We start from the raw sequence: 10,387 nt of genomic DNA on the forward strand, positions 1-10,387 counted from the left end.
TTCCTTGTTTTACTCCTCTAATGTGTGTTTTCAGGGACCTTGAAGGTGTCTGACTTGGCTTCAAGCTCCGGTTTCTTGAAACAATTGGTAATTGTAGTGTTTGCAACTACAAAAATGGCTTATAAATGGACCCTGCAATTTGCAGAGCATTCTTTTAAACCTGACTTGGAACACACACAAGCCAAGAATAGTTCTTGGGAGAGGTGTCCTCAGAAAAGCCAAGTTCTTTTTATTAAGCAATCTGTGTGTAATAAATGTATTGAATAATCAACTGTAAAGCAAAAATATTCTAAGAACTGCAGTGATTGATTAACCATACTGTTTTGAACTTCCCATGTATAAATGAATGGGGAAATTAATAAAATATACAGATTGCAGTTGCAAAATACAAAAAAGTGACATATGAGCAATGAAAGCAGGCTAACAGTAGAGTAATGCTTTTCATTAAGGAACTGCCTGCATATTCATTAGAGCCAGTCAATTACTTAAAAATATATTCATCAGATAATTTATTTAATGAATTTTACCGTTATTTGTCAAATAATTTATTCAACAAAAAAGGTAAAATTAATGGAATACTGCATTCATCAAATCTTATTGGACAGCTGTAATACCTATTCAGTTCTGTATATTTAGGTTGATTCAGGATTACTAATTCTGCTGCAATCAATGCAGAAAAAATTCCTGGCAAATCCATTACTCTGCTGTTTTCTCGTATACTTACGAATTTTGTGTACTTAATATTCTAATCTAGGCCATTCAAACTGAACATCTTTCTTGTAGAAAAGTAAATATTCAAAGAATTAAAAGTTTTACGTTTTCACAGACTTCAATATTGAGCATGATTTGACAGTCCATTGCTCCCATTAAAGGGAAAAAAAAAAAAAAAAGCAGCCCCTCTGAGGTCAGTCACACCACACTGATGTAACCAGGTACACTGCCTCTTCAAGCTTCTTCACACCATTATTCTTATTAGTGAATATTTATGCTTTGGAAAATTCTGTTGGTTTGTGTTGGGTTTTTTTGTTTGGTTGTTTTTTTTATCCAAAAGGCTATTTGTGATAAATGCTTAGTTATGTTTCTTAAATGGATGAGAAAAGTACTCTGTACTGTTTACTGTACATTTTTCAGAAAATAGCCCTTTAAAACTTTCTTTATATATACCTAGTCTTGTTCCTTAGTCTGCCTTTTTAGTAGAAATACATTTCCTACAAGGACTAGCAATGGCTTTGTTATTCTATGTGAAAGAATATTAGCCCCCTTTTCATTAGCCCCACTGTAGCTTCAGTTAAAGGTGTCTCCATTGCATTTCTTATGCCATTGTGCATAAAGTGGAGATCATTAATTACATAGTGGCATTAAAGACTGAGTCTGCAACTTTGGTTGGAACAGATTAGTTCACACTGCAGTGTTGTTCAGCAACAACAATACCTGCTGTGCTAAATAATCACTGAGTCGGAAAGTACTTGCCCTGTTCAGTGGACAGGACCAGCTTTAATCTCCAAGCCACAGCTTCCATAATGCCATACCCAATGAACGCAATTTGTCAAGAAGGCCAGGGCTTTCACATGAAATTAAGGTTTTCGTTCCTTCCCTCTGTCATTAAAGTCGCTGATCTAAAGTCCCTTTTCTAAAGTCCCTGGAAATACTTAGAAAAAGACGCCATGGCCATTAGTCTATAACATGAAAATTACTTGCTCAAACATCACAGAAGGCTCAAAGATCTTTGAAGGACTTTCCATATAATTTTATTTTTTAAATATCTGTTTAACTAGTACTGTTATTAAAAAAAAAAAAAAAAAAGCACAGGAAGAAGGTCTCGCTCAGATACACTGAAAGGACATTAGACTTGAAAAGTCGAGTGTGTCCTCTGTCACCAAGAGTGAAGCAAGCAGACACAGCAAGTGAGGGAGTTCAGGTGGATGCCAAGGGGAAGGGGAAGAGCACTCACAGGTGCCAGCTGGCTGTGCAGATTTACTGAGCTGTACCACAGCTTGGTGCAGGTCAGTGTCCTAGGCATCCTTCTTTTCTAGCAAGATAAACTGTGACCACTATTTCAATGGATCCATGTATATTAAGGCTCTGGATTTTTTTTTTCCAGGAAAGCCATACAATTGTCTAAATCAGTCTTCTTTTTTGTTGTTTTTTAATTGCTTAATATGCTCTTGGTGATTCTTTACATTACCTTATAAGCACAGTTGCTGTAAACAAATATCTTTATCCTAAATTGTTCATTGAAAAGACACTGTAGGTTTGCTTTAGGTAGTTAACGTAGACTGCTTATGTCTTTTGGACTTTCTTAGTAATTACATAATGACTACATGCATACCACATATTTTCTCACTCAAATCACATTTTCTTCCACTATTCTACTGCCCTTTTGATTCATTGCTTGCAGGCATTTAGAGAAGCAAGTTTAAAATTCACAGTAGTAATCGCACGTGAATACTATGTTTGGAAATCTCACTTGGTCATTAAAAGAGCTTTTTGTGGCTTTGAATTAGATCGTAAGCCACAGCATGGGATTTTGTGACCACATCCACAGCAGAATCATGAATATTTCTAAAAAGCAAAGGGCCAAATCCTTTAGAGGATTTGGCAGACTGTAGAAGGCACATACAGCTTTCTGCCAACTATTCACACCCCTAAATTGGCAAATATAACCTGTTGTCAGACTTGATATCTCAGTTGTGCTCCTGACGCTGCCTCCCTCCTGGTTGTCCATTTACTGAAGCTGGTTGTGCTAAAAGGGAATATGTAACTATTTTACTCCCCTTTACCAGGTGAAAACACTCCCGCAGGGCTCCTGCATAAAGCTCCAAATTCAGCTTAAGATAGATTTGCATTTATGCAAAGAAACCATAGGAGAGGTGTAACATGTAGTCTGAACTCTTTGATGCACCTGGAATCAGTTCATTAAACAGCCTGATTTACGTCATTACCAACTCCCACGTAAATATATGTCTCAAAAGCTTCTTGGAAAAGGAGAAGAGTAAATCTAGTAATTAATTATACTGTGAGCAAGATAGACCCCAGTCCTACCACTGGATCTAGTTGGGCTAACATTCATGGCTGAGGTCACACACAGTTCTATTGGTTTATGCCTCCTACCCTTGGCTGCAGAACTGAGGCTAAATAAAAATATTTAGGTCAGAATGTGTTTAGCTTTTCAATCCAATAAGAAATAACATTGAATTCAGAAGTCTGACAAGCTGTTTACTCTGATGAAAAATATGGAAACCCCATCTATTTATTTATTTATCTATTTGCAGCTTGCTATAAGTGTTCCAAAAATATAAAGGAAACATTTAATTGAGTCTAAATCTACAGCTTGAGGTATGTAAAAGAACAACTTTGAAGTATTCATAAAGAGCAACCCTATGTGAAAATTATGTATTTCCTGAAACAGGGTTTGAAATAAACTCATTTAGCTATGTTTTATACTTTTAAAACAAGTGAAATTCTTAAAATCTTAGAATAATAAAATTCTTATCCTGCATTATTGAAAATATTTCCCCAAAATATAACCCAAAGGGGGTTTGTTTGTTTTTGTTACATTTTCTACTCCTAGATAAGACTGTTGTTGTATACCTGAAGCATTCGAGAAGGTATGTTCACTGGTGACATAATAATGAGATAAATCAGTCAGGAGACAAACCCAGACTGTTTGACTGCCAGCTTGTGTCCCATTTTATGCAATTAATATGGCATACATTTTCATTTTGAAGCTTAAACTGTTGTATTGTTAATAGCTTAATTCCGTTCTCCCCTGACTGAAATAACGATGACCCACTGAATCTTGTCATTTTATCCAACCAGTAACCATACAGCCAGAGAGACAGAAATGTATTGCTCTCTGTGGCAGAATTCAGACCATCACAAGCTCATTAATTCAAACACTCATAATGAGGGTCATTGTAGAGACGGATACAGATACAGCTGCTCTGAACTTCAGACATTTTTTGAAAGAGCCAAATTCAATATGATATATGTAAAAAATTCAAGTATATGCCTAAGAGAGCAGCAGGAGAAATTTTCTCATTCTTTTTTGTGAGATCTGACATCAGCATATAGATGGTTTCATCAATTATTGAGACAGAGACTAAGAAAGGAAAAGGGAATGATTTGGGGGTTTCGTTTTTGAAGTTCGAATGTAAAGTGCTCAGACTGAATCAGAACAAGTATGTCTGAATCTTTAGAATTAGCTGCCTCTTTCTTATACCTTCTCTTTGTAACACTAGAGAGCCTTAAAAGGCTGGTATTTAAAGTGTTTTAATAACTTCTGGAAGGATAACGTGTGAAATTAACAATTCCTTTTTCATTCTGTAAATACATTTGTATTGGAAATAGCCTCAAAAACTGAGTCTCATATTAAACAATTACTCCACTGTTTAAAAAAAAAAAAAAACAAAACAAAAAACCCTATCTTTAAACAGTCCTGTACGAGGAACTGGGGGATGAGGGAGACCTAGGTCTCTCTGCTCCAGTGAATATTTAATTATTTATATGGCATGGAATAGATCCAGCAGGGCTGATGGAGCAATAGCAGTGAATAGCTGGTACAGAGGCTAGAGAAACTAAGGGTCATAGCCTAGTCTGAATATTAAGTACAACAGAAAATTGTGGAAAAATGCCCTGTCCACAGGGATTTTTATTGTTCAGGAGTGTCCTTTCTGGTTTTAATCAGAAAAGCTATTCTAGACAGGAAGCCTCTCCTGGTGAAAGTATAGTCTAAAACAGTAAATGTCTTTTACTGCTAATGAACTGACATTTTTCAACAAAAAAATGTTGGACAAATTTTTTTTGAATGCTTCTCATCTGATCTGTTCCATTTTACCAGATGTCTGGGTGCTAACTGAGCTACCGCCATGAAAGATGGACCATTTCCCTCTGAGCTTTCAAGTGCTCTTTTGTCATGCTTGAATAAAAGGGAGGGAGAGGAAGAAGGAAAAAAAGATTTCTTAGTTGCGAAATTTGACAGCTGTCAGCTACCTTGATGGGGCAAAATGATGATATATCACTTCACTCAGTATCTTACAATTTAATTGTCATTAATTATGAAAGAAACTACAACTCTTCAACATGAGTGAAAATATTTCTGTTTGCAGGCAGATGTTTTGCATGCTTTATTAAATTTTGTGTATTTCATACTATTCAGTGCTCATCTAAAAATAACTATCATTCAGTACCTACACAGAGAGTTTTTCATGCAGTGTGAAGCACTAACATCATATTTACTTGAGGATAGAACATTATGTTACTCTTCCAGTATGTAAAATACGTACATTTAATAGTGGAATTAAGGACCTATTTTAAATATAGCAGTTGCTAAGCAATGTGCTATTAGCAGAACTCCAACAGCTTGGAACATTTAGCATTTTAGGACCTACATGCTCATTTCTATATTATTACTTAGTTTGCAAAATACAGTTAGTAATCAACAGGGAAGTTTGTAATTTGCTTAGGCAATAGATGAGATTGTTTCTCAGTGCTTTTCTGGATCCTCATCTTAGGAAAAGAATTGAGTAAATATTATTATGTCTTGATATGCATATAGGTCTATTATTTCTTCTACAAACTGTGAATGGTTGAAATTCTGCTGCAATGGCCCCAGAACTACTGGAAGTAGAAGTCAAGGCAGCAGTACCTTGTGCTACCCATGCTCACTGTTGGGCAGTTTCCCTTCATTGCAGAAGCCTGTGCAGAACTACTCTGTTCAGTTAGCTGCAGTGGTATTGAGACAGAGGGAGGAAGGCAGCTGCAAATGGATTTACAGAGCCTTCCTAGCTCTAGGCAGAGGTAGGTTAACACCACACACAGTTTTTCCCATCCTATCCTAAAATACATATGATTGATTGAACAGAGCTCCCCAGGCTAATTCCTTTGGCAAAACCTCCTTATTGTTGACAAGATGATTAGGAAAGCACCAGGAAGTTTCTCTGAATTTGCAATTGCTTTTTCTCTCTTGTGAATTTCTTTACAAGAGGAAATTATCCAGACCGATGCTGTGGCTTTGGGTCAGATCTGATTCTAGGGCTTGTACCACTCCAGAGAGCACTAAACTTTTTCTTGCATGCCTGCACTATCTTACCCACCACGAACATCGCAGTTGTGAATGTGGGAACTGTACCATGGAGATCCCCAAAACACAACTGCAGGAAAATTTCACTATCTTGCTCTACACTTATATATATCTTATATATATCTTATATATCATGCACCCATGGTATAAGCAAGAGCTAATCTGCAGAGTGAAACCTACAGCAGTGTCCACTGTTGCCCATGAATCCCTTGAGACTGCCACTCTCTAAGATGCACAGAGGTAAAGCCTTGACAACATTGGAGGCAATGGGAGTTTGAAGTTTAACTTGGGCTCCTGCAGCAACTAATAACATTAGTACTTTATCAACATTCTTCTCATAACAAATCCCATACTGAAAGTAAAAGATAGCTATTCTAGCTACTAAGAAAAAAATTAACTCTATCCTACCAAAACCAGGACACCCTTCATACAGATGATCTCCCTAAAACAGATGTACCAAACACTTACCATTTTTCCTTTAAACTCAGTCACAGGTGTACAATAAAACCTAGCTCACTCAGATATATGGCTCCATTGAGATTATACAGATTATAAAGGTTATTTATACAGATTATATAAATGTAGTTGCTCATATCTACAGAATCCTCATTTCATGGGATCCTAGTAACTGCCCTTACTTAACGTCTGTTTCATATAAACATATTTTAAGTTTCCTGCCATTTGCTCATAAATATGCCACAATGTTTCTAGAATTTAAGAAAGCTAAAAATATTTTTACAAATATCTTTAAGGACAAATGATTCCCTGAAGATGTAACGAGCGGAGGCTGTTCCTATATCAGCCCTTGTCTTTGATTAACCACTTAAAAAAAAAAAAAAAAAGGAATAGATTAATTATTAAAATTAATCCTGTAGTGCACCTGAGCACTCTGAGTGAAACCTGATTTCCACTCGAGGTGGGGGGGGAGGGGGGGCAGTGCTGAGGTTGCTCAGCATCTCACAGAATTAGGTTTGCAGGGAGAAAGTCAGTGGTTCCTATTGTGAAATAGTAAGGACTGAGTGCGCTGTAAAAAAAAAAAAAAAAGTATTCATTTCTGGGCTTAGAATCAATGCAATTCCCCTTTAGCCTATTAGACTTGCCGAGAAGCCCCTCTCAGGACATGCAGCAGTTTCTCTGACTGCTCAGCCATGTAATAACACTGAAAACAAAGGCACAAGAACTTACTGTGTCACACTGTAATGTCATTATTCACTTGATAAAACTGTGGCCATGCCACAACATTTCACGCTTTGGGTTTGCCCAAAGCTATGGAGTAGCTCTGCTCATTATACAGGTAACTTCTCCCCAAAGCCGGCGTGTGGCAGCAGCAGTCCCCAGGCTGACCCTTTCCAGGCCTGTGCAAAGCCCGTCCTGAGCTTGGTTTCACAGTTGCCTGCACATCTTGCTCTACTCCAGCTTGCTGCCTCCCCGGAGACAGCATACCTTATGTTTGCCATTTCATTCTCATTCACCTTGCCTGTCACCTTAAGGCTGTCTTAATTATAACATCGTCAAAGGTTTATTCAACAAGATCTGAAGATTGTGCTTTAATTACAAAAATGAAAACATGTGATTACAACCAAAGTAAGTATAAAACAAAATATTTGTAGCAGCTGAAGCCTTTTTAGATGTTTCAGTGTCTCATCCAGAAGTCCCTCAGTTTGTCCCAGCTAGAAGATTTGAAGATCCAGGTTTCCTTGTGCCTATCTATATTTTGTATGCCTTTTACAGCCTATTACCTCCATTTGGGCTCATTTGAAGCCCAGTTTTGGATACAGATTCAAATATCTTAAGTGGTTGTATCTTTGGCCAGGCATTTTGAATGATTTGAATTCCTATCTCATTTGTTGAAATACAAATGACTCTTTGGGGATACCAGTTACATAAAGACTGTTTCTCCTTTAGTCCTACTCAGTCCACTTCTCAGTATTCCTACTCGGTTCAACCGTCCAATCTGAACTTTTTACTTCACATTTCCCAGAAATAGCTGAGGCTACTGGTATGTTCATAGCAAAGAAAGTGCAAGGTAACAGGTCAAAGCAGATGTTAAGCTTAGGATACCTGTTAGATTACCAGTTTTCACTAAAGGCCATACTTGACATATTATTAGCATTAACTACTTTTTTCTCATGGATTTACCCATGAGTTCATGTTATTGTTTTCCCTCAAGTTTTGCTGCATTTTGGTGTCACAGGAGAGTTACAACTACTTTTTTGTTACCTATTTTGTCCCTCACAGGACAAAAAGCAATGCCAGAGGACTTTAACTTAGCTTGGAAAGGCGGGGAGGGGCAGGGGGGGAAGGTATGTTGCCTAAAGCTACTGTTTTGAGCTACTGTTTTGAACATTGTATAAAGGCAGTCTATGCACTTTGGTATAGATATTTTTTATTAATGGAGTGCTTCAAAATGGGGCAAAAACTGACTTAAGACTTTAATAAATCTTGGAAATGACCGGGTATTTCAGAAGTTAAGCTCACCCTCATTACCCTGTAACACTACCTCCTGCAAGGCTACCTGAGACGTATTGTACAATAATTGTGTTCTGGCAGCTGACTCCAAGAAGCCGGCGTTAACCTCTCCTGCTCCCCCAATACGTTGAGATTATTCCCATTAGAATGGATTGATGAATGAAAAGGTCACAGTTAATGGGTATTACTTTAATGCAGAGGGCCAAATCCTATTATCCTTTGCAACAGACAGTGTAAATAGTATTTGTGTAAAGGAGCCCCACTGGGACACAGAGAAATGGAGTCCGCTGCCACGAGGCCTCACATCTGCCTGTTGCCTGCGCCGTCATCTCTCAGCAAAACCTCTCCAGTTCTGCAGCTGGTTTATGTGGCTGAAGGATAAGGGGGTTTGGCCCACGGAGCTTCTTACAGAGCTTATTAATGGCAATAGGAAGGCTTTCACTGACATTAGTGATCTTGGTGACGGGCTGGCAGAGAGGAGGCTTGGCCATGTGGTTTGTGCTTGCGATCTTGATAGGAGTTTCTAAAGAAGTAGCCATGCATATTTTCCGTGCTCATGGTACACTGACCACATTTCACCCTACCTTTTTCAGATTAATATGTATATTAGGTGGGTTATGCAGATTACAGTGTGTGCACTAAATTATTTGATATATTATTCACCAACAAATATAAGAGAAAAAGTAAGTCTGTATATAATTACCCACAACTGCTGGCTGACTTATAATTAACTTTGAAAAATTGCTGTTTTAGGAGATGCTATAGATTACAATTTTAAATATAAGGAGCTTCAGAATAGCTCTCATGATCAGTGCAAGTACAAGGTATTCAGTGAAGAATTAATTCCCTAAACTGCTAATCAGCTCTATCTCCTGTATTATCAAATTGTAAATACATTATGCTGTATTAAAGTATGAGCATGCAGCTAATTAAAGCAGAGCCTGCATTTAATATCAGATACTCCCCCCTTGACACAACAAAATATTCTAAGGACATACATAACAAGTGTTAACAAATGGAAGTGATTCTTTTTAGAGCAATGCTGCGCTTCTACAGCAGCCTTTTGTTTTTATTTTGAAGGTTTGTTTTGGTTGTTGGTGGTGGTTTTTTTGTTTGTTTGTTTTTTTAAAAGAGAAAGGAGGGAGGAAAACCAGTCTTTCAGAAGAAACAAGTTGAGAAAGATATTAATTCTATTCGATCTACAGCTGGAAGCCCACAGGAATCAAACAAGGGATTACAACCAAGGATCTACAAATAGTATCTGGATGACATCCAGCTAAAATTTGGTTCATTTACAAACATTTTTAATAGAGTCTGATGTTAAATGCTGCAAAGCAAAATAAGATTTTTTTTTTTTTAAGTAAAAAAGCAAATGCATCCACATTGTTAAAGGAATGCAGTGTAAATTTAAATGAAAGATCAGTGAAGCCTAGCCAAGCAAACAAGAGGTTCAGAACCATAATTGAGCATCATTTGCAAAACTGCTTCTTTTAGTTGCTTTTTTCTGTTTCAAACTCAAATAAAGTGATGCCATTATAAAGAAAGCGGGAAAAAAACCCTACTGAAATTATTCACCTATGAAATAAACATGAAATATAAGAGACAATACACAGAAAGGAGCTTTTCAACAAAAGTTAGTTTTTTTAAAATTCTTTGTGTAAACCTCAAAGTTTTTTTTGTGCCACTTGAAAGTTTTCACACCCCAAAGACCTTAGAATATATGATGTTATTAATGTTATTCAGCAACAAAAGACATACGTTTTGTCAAGATCTACGTGATACAGTACAATAGAAAATCCATGGCGGGGGGGGGGGCCCCTTTTGGTTTTTTCACCC

The 10,387-nt window shown here is 37.2% G+C and overlaps 1 protein-coding gene across 1 annotated transcript in view; it reads left to right on the top strand.

Annotated features, from left to right (window-relative positions):
* Positions 1-10,387, top strand: part of ADGRL4 (adhesion G protein-coupled receptor L4) — a 76,002-nt gene that overhangs the window by 61,917 nt on the left and 3,698 nt on the right. The window lies entirely within an intron of this gene.

This window comes from Antrostomus carolinensis, unplaced genomic scaffold (genome assembly GCF_000700745.2).
Source record: "Antrostomus carolinensis isolate BGI_N321 unplaced genomic scaffold, ASM70074v2 scaffold6579, whole genome shotgun sequence".
Lineage (NCBI taxonomy): Eukaryota > Metazoa > Chordata > Aves > Caprimulgiformes > Caprimulgidae > Antrostomus > Antrostomus carolinensis.